Source organism: Gavialis gangeticus, unplaced genomic scaffold (assembly GCF_001723915.1).
Source record: "Gavialis gangeticus isolate Ggan-Ray unplaced genomic scaffold, GavGan_comp1, whole genome shotgun sequence".
NCBI classification, from domain to species: domain Eukaryota; kingdom Metazoa; phylum Chordata; order Crocodylia; family Gavialidae; genus Gavialis; species Gavialis gangeticus.
Window position 1 is genome coordinate 13,011,308 of NW_017729002.1, and position 11,981 is coordinate 13,023,288.

The 11,981-nt window shown below is 42.7% G+C and overlaps 1 protein-coding gene across 1 annotated transcript in view; it reads right to left on the reverse strand.

The window, feature by feature from the left end:
* The window catches only part of RBFOX1 (RNA binding protein, fox-1 homolog 1), a 2,526,522-nt gene that overhangs the window by 1,908,260 nt on the left and 606,281 nt on the right, over positions 1 to 11,981 (reverse strand). The window lies entirely within an intron of this gene.

Below are 11,981 nucleotides of genomic sequence, written 5' to 3' on the forward strand. Positions count from 1 at the left end.
CTTCTGGTCTGAGCCACTGCAGGCATGTGGCTGCATTTCCTGAATCAAAGGTAAATGTCTGTCACTTCTGTTTCAATTTAATCTGTGCAGCTTAGACTAAGTTGCAAAGACTGAATTGATTCAGCATTGGGCTTGTAGACTGTCTGTACCTAGCCTTAATGAATAGGGGAGAATCTTCCAGTTTTCAGTTCAATGCCTTGCCCCAGCAAAACCCACGCTAACAATTACAGGTGCACTCTGTCACTTCAGCATGCTTAACATGGACAAAATCCTCAGGGACTTTTAGCTGTCAGAACTTAAAAATTCTCTACTGAAAACATGCATACCTAGACTTTTTTAAAGGGTTAAACTGCACTAGATTTTCACAGAAGCATCAAAAGGCACCTCCCTGACAAAAATGATCACCTTGTCTCGCCATCAAATTTAAATTCCCTGCTCCAAAGTAGAGGGATCTTTTTCAAGGTTTGGCTCTCTTTTCTCTTGCCTTATTCTCAAAAAACAGCTAAAAAAATCTACCTGATACAGATACCAGGAATAGGAAATTTTAGGTGGATCAATTAATGTCTAGCAAAGCTGCAATAAACTGAAAACAGTACCTTATAATTTGCCAGTGTTAGAAGTAGGAGAATGAGAAGTCCTGCAAAATAGTAATATTATGCATCTTTAACAATACATACTGTTCTGACCTCTGTTTTTTAGAAATATGGAATTTAACCAAGCTCTCCAAATTATTTTCTAATACTCATGCAAAATATAATGTGAAAATCCTTGCTGTGATGCCACTAAATCCAAAGACAAATGCTCATAACAAGTAATATGTAAATTACCAGTTGACACCACGTATAGAATTGTTTATTTTATTAAGAATACACGTGTGCATCATTAATTGTAAAATCCAACAAAGCAAAACATAAAAAGGAAGCTGTTTGAAAATCCAGTTTGATATAAAAGGGGTGATATCATACTTCTACTTGTTTTAGGTTTTCTGGATTTGAAAGCATGTAACCAAATCCACAGACTTCTGGCTAAAACCAACAACAAAGTAAGTGCTTAAAATATTTGCATTTGGACACATAATAATATATTAATCCAAACTTGTCAAGTTAATATGTCCAAGGCCAGACTCTGGCACTGTATCTCTCTTATCTACAACAGAAATCCATAAAAATGAATACAAGAAGAGATTTATTAATTCAAGCCATAGCCCTGAGAGTGCTAAATACCTGTTTCCACAGCAACTGAGATGCTTCGCATCCAAATAAAAATAATATACAGTTAGCAAGTACTCACTATCCATTAAAAGTAGGGCTGTCAAACAATTAAAAACATTGATTGTGATCAGTTGTGTGATTAAAAAAATTAGTTGCAATTAATCGCAATTTTAATTGCACAGCTAAATACTCAAGATTACGTGCAAAAAAATGTAAAGTTATGTAAAATTAAGCAGGTACTTTGTATGGTTGGTGGTGGGGTTGGGGTACGTATGTGGGGAGAAATCAGTGAAGGTGTGGGGGCTGTGCGGGGAGGGTGGTTGGAGCCTAAGAAGAGGGAATCCCTGCATGCCCTGACAGGATGTGGAGCACTGTGGGTCAGGAGTGAGAAGCAGCAGCAAAGCTTGAGTAGGCTGTGACTTGGGAGTGAGGGGCAGACACACACACACACAGACTCACACACACAGACAGTGCCCAGAAGATAAATTTGTGGAGCGATGGGGGAGCAGGAACGGGCATGTGGGAGCAGATTGAAGTCCCCACAGTGAGAGAGGGAGAGGGACAGGGGCAGGTCATGGGATGGAGCCATAGGAGGCTTATGCAGAGGCATGGAGGTGCACGGTACCCTGCTGCTGCATGCACCCACAGATCAGGGGAGGCATGGGGGCATGTGCCCATCAATTTGCGTGCAAGGCAGAGGCAGACTGCCCACTTCAGGCTGGGGCTCTGTGCCTGCTTCTTTTGCCCCAAGAGCTGTGGCACACCATGTTGTGCCTTCCATAGCCAGGCAGGCAGGGAACATGCGGTGTGGCCAGTGTGTGGCTCCTGAGACAAAGGCAGCAGGGTGCAGACCCCAGCCTGCAGTGGGCAGCCCACCTCTGCCCCATGCATAAATCAGGGGGTATGCACCCCATGCCTCACCTAGGGGTGCAGATAGCAGTGGGGAGCCACACCTTCCCACAGCCCTGGACAAGCCCCCTGCAACTCCATCCCATGACCCTGTGCCCCATTCACCCTACCCCTGCCCCACCCCAATCCTTCCCTCACCATAGGAGTCTTGATCTTTCCCCCATGCCTCTTCCCTCTCCCCCTCCACAGACTTACAGGTACCATGCAGCACTGCTCTACACAAAGTCTGTAGGCTGTGGCTGTTTATGTGTATCTGTCTGTATGTCTATGTCTGCACCCCCCCCGCAACTACAGCCACCTGGAGCCCACGCCTAGGCTGCCTTGTGGTCCTCTGTACTGCCACCACCTCCCCACTGGGCAGCCCAATGGTGACAGAGTGGAGGCTGGGCATGGGCTCCAAAACCACAGGCAAGATTAACCACGATTAAAAAAATTAACACATTACTCATCCACATTAACTGTGATTAATTGACAGCCCCAATTAAAAGATAACTGAATACATAATTGGGAGTAGTTGATAGCTTACATAACAGGAACTGTTAATAATCTATTGCTTAACATTCAGAACAAAGTACAAGACAGGAGCATTTATTTTAACCTCTTACTGATTCCTCAGCAAGGAAGAAGTCTGTTTGAGGCTCTTGGCCAGGTCTGATATCAACTGGATTGTCCAATTCAAGACCCAGGGCTGCTGGGAGATGGATCCAACCATATCTGGTTGTCAGATATGGTCCAAAACAGTCAGTCCCAGATGGGTCTAGCAATTAGCTGCTTGTCAAACAGCCCCTGGATAACCTTGGGACTGTCCAACTGCATGTACAATTTTTCAAAGTCCTGGGACCCCAAGATCAGGGAGCCTCTGTGCCCCAGGATGTCTAGAAACTACATGTTCAGCATGGCTCCCCCAACCTAGCATTTTAAAGTGGGGGCTGCAGGGCAAAGCAGGAAAGGCTGCCATCTGAGGGCTGCCTGATTCCCTGCAGGGGAGTCTCTTAGCTCTCTCCACCATGAAATTTTACAGCTGGCTCCCTTGGCAGCTGATTTTCAGCATGAGGTCTTGGGCTGTTCTGGTCCTGATACCCAGTCCCCATGCTGAAACTGGCAATCAGATGATTCTCCGTATTGCCATGGGAGTGTTATATATTCAATTTATGGTACTATACTAATGAGCCACAAAGATGTTCCACATATTTTATGGAACATTTTTGTGGCTGGTTTGCAACTTTATGGCTCCGTGCATCAGCTGACCATGAAGCACTGTTATAATTTATGATCCAATTAACACATACATTTCATCATACTTGTAACATGTACCAGGAGCCTAAAGTGTGTAATGGGCTTATCTACAACATGGCAGCAACATGCATTGGCCAGAAACACCCCTGAGCACAGCTTGCCCACCAATCCTACTGGCTTGCTTCAAACCCTGAGAAAATGCTAGTGAAGCCCCTCAGTGATCATTTCCATTTGTTCCCAAGCGTGCCAGAGACCAATGAGTGGCCTCTTCAGTGCATTTCTGGGTTTGGACCATGAGAGTGAAAGCAGATGGGTGTGCATTCCAGAGCAGCACAGATACAGTCCACCACGACAAAGCATCCAAGCTCATGGAAAGAAGTGTTTTGCCCACCATTACACGAGGTATCAGGAATTCTCTTGTAAAGAAGGGAACTGAGCCCAAGTTTTAAAAGTCTTTGATTAGTATCTTAGTAACTGGAACATTATCTTTCTCTTTCTACAAATTGTCATCAAGCATTACAAATAACTTTTTTCCTGGAAATTCTATAGCTCATTTACAGTGAACCTAAGCTTGCTATGCTATTTCTCCTCACTCATATTTTAGATTATTATGGAGCACATAGTGTTTAAGGTTATGCATAATAAGAAACAAAGGGTTAACCAATGCCCCAAAGAGCTAGTAATAGTTCTCATTCTGTGGTATAAACAGTCCTATTTAAGCCCAAAAGAAAAAAACCCCAAAACAACAGTGTAAAAAGTTGTCCATATCTTTACAGAACTGGAGCACAAAACCAGTTCAGAAAGGTATTTCAGCATGTGCCTAACTTTAAATATGGTAATGTTAGAATGATGTTATAATTGTGATAGTCCAGGAATTATGCAATAAGCAAGGATTTCTTAGGGTGATAACTTTTATTCTTACAGCTGCATAGTTTGGATAGAGTTAGACAAGTTTTCAAATCAAGACATTCTTATAACATGATACTAACCAACTATTCAGCAGTAGTTTGCACAATGGGAGAACCCACTACTCATTTAAGATTTTAACTAAATGTTACACTTAAAAAGTAGATTTAAATATTCATTGTGGCATGCCCTGACCCCAGATATAGTATGGATGTGCCTTTAAGGCACATTCCTAGGGAACTCTTGCATCTTCAGTGTTGTCCTTATGCCCCAAATACATTTCTGCTGTCTGTTGCTTGATGACTGAGAACCAGGAGTCAGCACCTTGGCCTGGGGCACCTCAGCCTCACCTGCCTTGCCAGCTCTTAGAAAAGGGAATTTTGCCAGCTAGAAGGATCACATCATAATGACTTAAGAATAAGTGCCATACTGGGTCAGACCAATGGCCTATCTAAGCTCAGTATTAGTGGCAGAAATAGATGCTTTAGAAGGAGAATACTGAACTCGATATATTTAGAGTAATGACTTATCCCCTGTTCATTATTCTCCCTAGCAGCCACCATTATCAGTTTAGAGCTTCCAGAGAAAACGTCTCCAACAGTTCTGTTCAACAGCTATTAACAGATCTATTATTCATGAATTTGTGTAGTTGCTTTCTGAACCTGACCATGCTATCTGCTTCTACCACCTCCTGTGGCTATGAATTCCACATGTTAATTATGCATTGCATAAAAAAGTACTTCCTCACCTTAGTTTTAAACTTGTCTCCTACTTATTTGAATGGGTACCCCCTAGTTCTAGTGTTCTGGGACTTAGTGAATAACAGTTTCCTGTTCACTTAGTCCACACATGCATGATTTTATACACCTCTATCACATCACCTCTCAGACTTCTTTCCATAGCTGAACATCTTTGTCTGGTCATGCACTCAGAAAAGATGGATTGCCTCCTCCATAGAGGAGGCCTATCTGAATGGTCAAACGCTCTAGAATCACAAGTTAACACTGATAATAAATGACTCCAAATGATTTATTATAAAAAAATGAACAAGCTTAAGACTTCAGTAACCATATGTTGAGATACAGACCTATATATAAGAACTTAAAAAAAGATATCAGAACAATAGCCTGTTCTTACCTTACAGTTTAAAACCAAGGATATAGTTGCTACCCAGCTCAACAGACAGAAAACTGCTACTACTTATGACCTCTTTCTACCACAGTCTCCTGAAATTTCTCCTGCCACCTTGCTGTATTCATCATTGTCTGGCAGGGCCTGGCTACTGTGCTTTAGTCCATATCTGCATGGGAGATTAATAAACAACCCAAACCAAATGCTAATTCTAAGTGACTATTGATATTCAGCCATTTAGACTTGGAGTCTTTCCTAGGTGCCAAAAAAACTCATCATTTCCTACATGAAAGTCATCTTATGCAATCCTGGCCCTTTTATAACATAACTAATATATTATATATTGTACACCACCAGAGATATAAACACAAGGAAGATGAGACTAAATACAGATTGATGTTACCTATATGTAAAGACTGCACATGCATATCAATAAATCCTAGTCAAGAAACCATGTGAGATAACCCATGAACCCTTAGGTTTGTAACATTCATTATTATACCAATTTTCATCATTAGATCATTAGGCATTCATAAATAAAATGACCCCAGATGTTTACCAGAAAAAAAAGATTTAATTTAATACATTGCAATATTCAACTGGATTGGTTTAAACTTATAGAAAATAAAAACACTTGTCTTATTTATATTATTTATAACAGGGGTGAGCGAAATATGGCCCGTGGGCTGGATCTGGCCCACAAGGCCATTCTATTCAGCCCATGGGGACCCTAAAATTTTTAGAAAATTTATATTTCTCTGTCTTTGGTTCCTGTCAAAAATGACAGGAGCCAGGGGCAGTAGGACCCAGGGAAAGCCTGGCAGGCTCCTGCAACTGTAGGCTCCCCCTAGCCCCACCCCCTCCAGTGGCTCCCTGGCCTGCTCAGAACAGCCCTGTGTGGGCTGCGAGTGGCTGCAGCAGGGTGCGCCAGCCATGGGGCAGGTGAGGGACCGCTCTTCCCTGTGTTCAGCACCATTCTTCCATGTGGCTGCCCTGTGCCGGAACCTTAGATAAGGGGGGTGGGGGGGAAGGCAAAGAGGGAACCAGGGGAAAAGCGGCCCAGGGAAAAGAGGCGCCTCACCCGCCCCATGGTACACGCTCCCTGCTGCAATCACTTGCAGCCCACATGGGGCTGTCCTGAGCAGACATAGGCAGCCCCACATGGGCTGCTAGTGGCTGCAGTGCAGGGCCACTTTTCCCACTCTCAGCACCATCTTGTAACCTGCCTCCACTGCCAGCCTAGGCCCCATGCCAGCTCTGGGTTCACCCATTGGGGCTACACACGGTGGCGGCAGCAGCAGCTTCCCTGCTTGCCACACCAGGCAGGGTTTGCTGCTGCTGCTCACCCGGAGCTCGCATGCTGGGCAGCACAGAGGCAGTGGTGGCAAACACTGCCCGGTGTAGCAAGCAGGGCAGCAGGAATGCAGGGTCCTGGCTGGCAGGGGCTCTATGGAGCCAGGCCGGCTCCCCCCTCTCCCTGCTGGTGCAGCCCAGCGCAGCTCCACGGACCACAGCCATCCTGTGCCCCACTCTGGGCCCTACTGGTGCTGACCCTGAGACATTGGTCCCAAGATGGTGACCAGGGGGCAGGGTACCCGTCAAGGGTTGGGGCTATCCATGCAGCCCTTGGTAGCTTGCCAAAAATGGGTAAGTGACCCTCCACCCGAAATAATTGCCGGCCCCTGATTTATAGGCTTCTTTATGGTGTTTTTACTTTTACCTGGTCAGATGCTGATGTAAATATCCTCAAACAACTCTTGAGGAACTAGGAACGAGGAAACAAGGTACCAAGAGCAGACATATAGCTTGAAAGCAGAATGAAATGGAAGTGATGAAAGAGGGCCTGAGTAGGCCGAAGCTTTTAAGAGGATTTTGTTTAGTGGGAATAGAATATGATGAAGGAACAAGGCAACAGCATTGGGATGAAGCTGAGAGAGACGGAGTGAGAAAGATTGTCTGTAAGGGAAGACAGACAGAAAGCCAGAGGGAAAGAGCAAGGGGGGACAAATACTACAGAGTTGAAGAACTAGAGGAATGAGACAAAACTTAAGGTAAAACAGAAAGGTGACAAGACTAAGAAGGAAAGTAAACAAAAAAGGTCAGCATAGAAGAAGGCAGCAAGATCACAAGGAAGGCTGGGAGATGGAACAAAATGCCTCCCCACTCAAACCCAATTCAAACCTAGGGACAGTCAAACTACAACAGCATAGAGAGCACAGTAAGAGAGAACGTAACCCCACATATCTTTTATGTTATGATCTAGTTATTTATGCAACTTGTTTTTATTTTTCTACCCCCATCCAACCAAGGGGGAAAAAGACAAATAATGTTCTCAGAGTTGTGTCAGACTAAAAGCAGATGTAAGTTAAATGGCCAGAAGCAAAGTAGGTTGCTTAATATAATCTCACAGGGTATTTTTACACATGCTCTGGGAGGTGTGCGGGGGTGGAGGGTGCTTTAATTAGTGAATACTTTTAATTCAAAGCAGCCGCACATCATGTGTGTGAGCATCCCGTGCATTGAAAAATGGCAGTAGGGAATTTTGAACCAAAACTCATCAAATGAGCTTTAGTTCAAAGTGCCCTGCCACCACTTTTTGGCACCAGGACACTAATACACGTGATCCAGAGTCTGCTGGCGCATGTTTATTTCCATGCTCCAGCAGACCTGATTAATCTGCTCCAGACTCGATTAGTCTGCTCTGAGCTCCAGCAGACTTGGAGTCTGCTCCAGCATGCTGGACTTCCAACATGTTGGAGCCAGTTCCTTGCTCGTGTTGGAGCCCATAGTTACACTTCCAGTTATTTGGCTATTTCAGTTGCACATAGACTAAATAAGTGTGCCTATTCATTATGTCCTAATTATTTATTTTTCAAATTCTTCTTAACCATCGTTCTTTCTTTACAATGTACACTCTGTATTACGCCTATGGAAGAGCTTTTAATTAATTGACACTGGCTGCAGAATCAATAGCAAGTACATTTTGGAAATTTATTTTTTCATCATGGTAGGTGATATTTTTTGGTAAAATGATTGCTTGCTCTCCAATACCATACTTTGTCTTGTGAATTATGCCAAGATAAATGAGTGCAGCAAACTTCTGACTCCTGGATAATTTTATCAGGCTCATTTATAGCTTTCTACAGATTGCATTAACAATCATTTCTTGAGAGATGAAAGATACAAAGCATGGTTTATGCAAAATATTCTACTGGATTATGTGGGCCTCAAAAACTAGTAACAAAATTATAATGCTGGAGAGAAAAAAGGTGACTATATTAAATAATCCATCAAGAGTAGGGTTAATTCTGATTACTGTCAGGGGAAGATGAAATGTTTTGAAGGCATATTGGCACAGACCTCTGTAAGAACAATAATCACCTCTCAGAGACACTTTGCTGGGGGATACAATCAAAAGTTAATTCAGGCTAGATTTTAAATCAGCATATTCTTTAATTATTATTTCTAATTTTCCTAAAATTTTTGGTATCATAAATCTGAGTGTTAAGTTGGTAGACACAATTATTCTAGAATAATGTAATCTAGGTACACATTGTAAAAGACCTGTTTTCTTTTACTTAAAATGCTGACTTAAATTCCATAAACTGTACTACTAAAGATTTTCTCTGGTTACATAGGTATTTTCCCTTTGGTAAATTTTGGCATATCTTTCAGGCTTAATTACAGTTGTCATATAAAAGTATGATGCACATTTGTGATTATGCATCTCTAATCAACTTTAGATCACAAATTATATTCTGGTAAGTTTGAAGCCATTAAACAAATACAGTTTACTTGTTCTGAAACCACAGGAAATGAAGTAGGAAAAAAACCAAAATGGAGTCTGATGGCTGAGCTGTTACCTACTCCTCCCTTTTTATGACCCTATTGATTTGTCTAAGTGAATCCCCTTGAACTTTGTGCGCCATATTCAAATAAATACCATGAACTGACAGATTCTGTAAATAGTTTTCCTCTACTGCTCAAAACACCAATTTGGTAGCCAAAGAAAAAATAGAAATAAAAAATATTGAACCGTTTGGGGAAAGACTATGCCTATCACCTATCAAAACTATTATTTGAAACAGTGATCACAGAATTGCAGAAAAATGGGCAGGAAGGAAACACAAGAGAGCATCTAAAGCAATCTCCTGCTCGAGGCAGGATTAAACCTATCTAAATCATCCTATACAAATATTTGGCTAATTTATAAGTATAAGAGCAGTTTATTTTTTTAAAAGTAGCTCTTTAAATCTAAAAGAAAGAAAACCTACAAATACAAGTTCCAATACTGATCCTATTGAAGTCAATGAAAAATTTCACTGATTTTGGTGCTAGCAGAAATGGGTCCTCAGAAATAAAAAGGAGAGACCAAATACATGTTAACGGTGCCACCCAGGTAGAAAACCAACATACAGTAAGCATTACCTATTATATAAAGGCCACTTTCAGATTGAAGCTGCTTTGTTCTGCCAAGCTACAAATGATGCATGCACATAAATAAAGGAAACATAGATATTAACTACTGCTTAGCGACTGCTAGGCAAGATGGAGAACCTGAGTAAAGGACATGTGTCTTCACCACTGAACAGAGTGTCCTGTACATTAGTGTGAAGGAGGAGCATAAGTAGGTGCATGTGTGTACACATACGTGCACATATGAAAACAGCTGATCTGTAATTACACAGAACCACTGACCAACCCTCCATAGATATAATCGACAAAAGAGGGATCAGCAGTATCAGCAGCTAAGTAAGAATTCCATCCTACCTCCTCTTCATATCATTGCAGACCCCCTAAATTTGTAGGCTGTGCACAGGGGCGAGGCCTTCTTGCACTGTAATGAAAGAAATATAGGCCACCCGAAAGTCAACTGAAAGTCATTAATGACTTAGTCATGACAACCTTGTCCTATTTCATCATCAGTTACTGATCAGTTTTGCTATATAAACCACATTTTAGTACCAAATTACAGGAACACTATTACTGGCATACTTTAAAGCACAGTTTTCTTTGTTCTTTTAGGTAAAATTAAACTAATCTGCAGTGACATAGCAGGACTCTGGAACTAGCTAGAGAGTCTCCCAAATATGAAGCAGTAACCCAAATGTCAATTACTTTTCCAACAGTAGACAAATTGCTGGCACACTAATGCAATTTAAGGACAATAATTAGATAACAGGACTACAGAGTGTGCCTGGTGACAGAGCTTCTGAGATAATAGAATCTAGTGTCCTACTTCTTAAATATTAACATCATTCTGTCTCAGTCAATCGGTTTATGGTAATTTAAAAAAGGCAAAGCAAATTCTTTTTATTGCTAATAATATTGTGCTTCTGCAGTGTTAGCTTTGAAGGTTAGCAATTTATAGGGTCAAAATTTAATTATATATTATTGTACATTTTATTTATTTTTCTTCTTTCATCTTTTCTCTTTAAAGTCTCATTTTTATTACAGGTATTTTAAAGTGCTGATGTTCTGAAATATGAAACAGCATCAAATCACTGTGCTTGGTAAAGTGCAGCCCACTTCATCACATTCTGAGTAAGTGTATCAACTGTGTAATTGTATTCATTTAGAAAATTCCCAATACTTTTTCTATAATATAGCTTCTATTAAGTGTTCTGGTTAATTACACACTAGATAATACAAAAATCTACATAACTGCATCGAAGATTTTCAAAGTAGATACAATCAAGGGCTGGATCGAGATGTGCAGGCATGTGTGTATTGTGGCACTGCAAGCCTCTCTGCAGCACCAAAAACTGCAGGAGTTGCACATTAATCAGTGTGTGGCACTGCTAACTTGCAGTGCCAGGGCAAAATTTGCTACAAAAATTTCCTGGTAGCAACGCCCCCACAAAAACAAAAAAACAACACCAAAAAATACCCCTGAAAAAAAAAGCAGCACAAACCATACCAAAGTGTGCACTGAAAAAAACAGAGATGGAGAAGCAAGCAGCTGTGCCCAGTGCTGCCTGCTCCCTTGTCTCCACAAGTCAGGAGCTCCCCATCTGGTTGGGGTGCAGGTTGCCTCAAGAGACAGGAGCAGGCATCCCTGGGCTGGCTGCTCCCCTGTCTACTCATGCCTCTGTGCAGGGGCTCCACTGTGGAGCTCCCATGTTAAGGCACATTGGCAGCTGTGGAGCACAATGTGCAGAGGCAGGGGAGCAGGGAGCCCTGAGCTGCCTGCTCTCCCATCTCCACATGCCACTCCCTGCCTGGCCAGGGCACAGGGGGCCTCAGCATGGGGGATGCCTGCTGGCTAACCCTGTGCCCCAATCAACCCCCACCAAGGCTGCCTACTCCCCTGCCTTGAGGCACACTGAGCCTCAGCCAGCCAGGGGATGCCATCTGGGCCACAGGCTGCCTCATCACGGGGGCTTCACTACATAACACAGAGATGGGGGAGCAGGTAGCCCTGGGTAGCCTGCTCCCTATCTTCATGTGCCACTCCCCGGCTAGTCAGGGTACCAGGTACCTCAGTGCAGGGGGCTGGCTAGCCCCTGCTGAGGCACCCTATGGCCCAGCAAGCCCTGCCCTGTACCACATAGATTTCATAGACATTAGGGCTGGAAGAGACCTCGG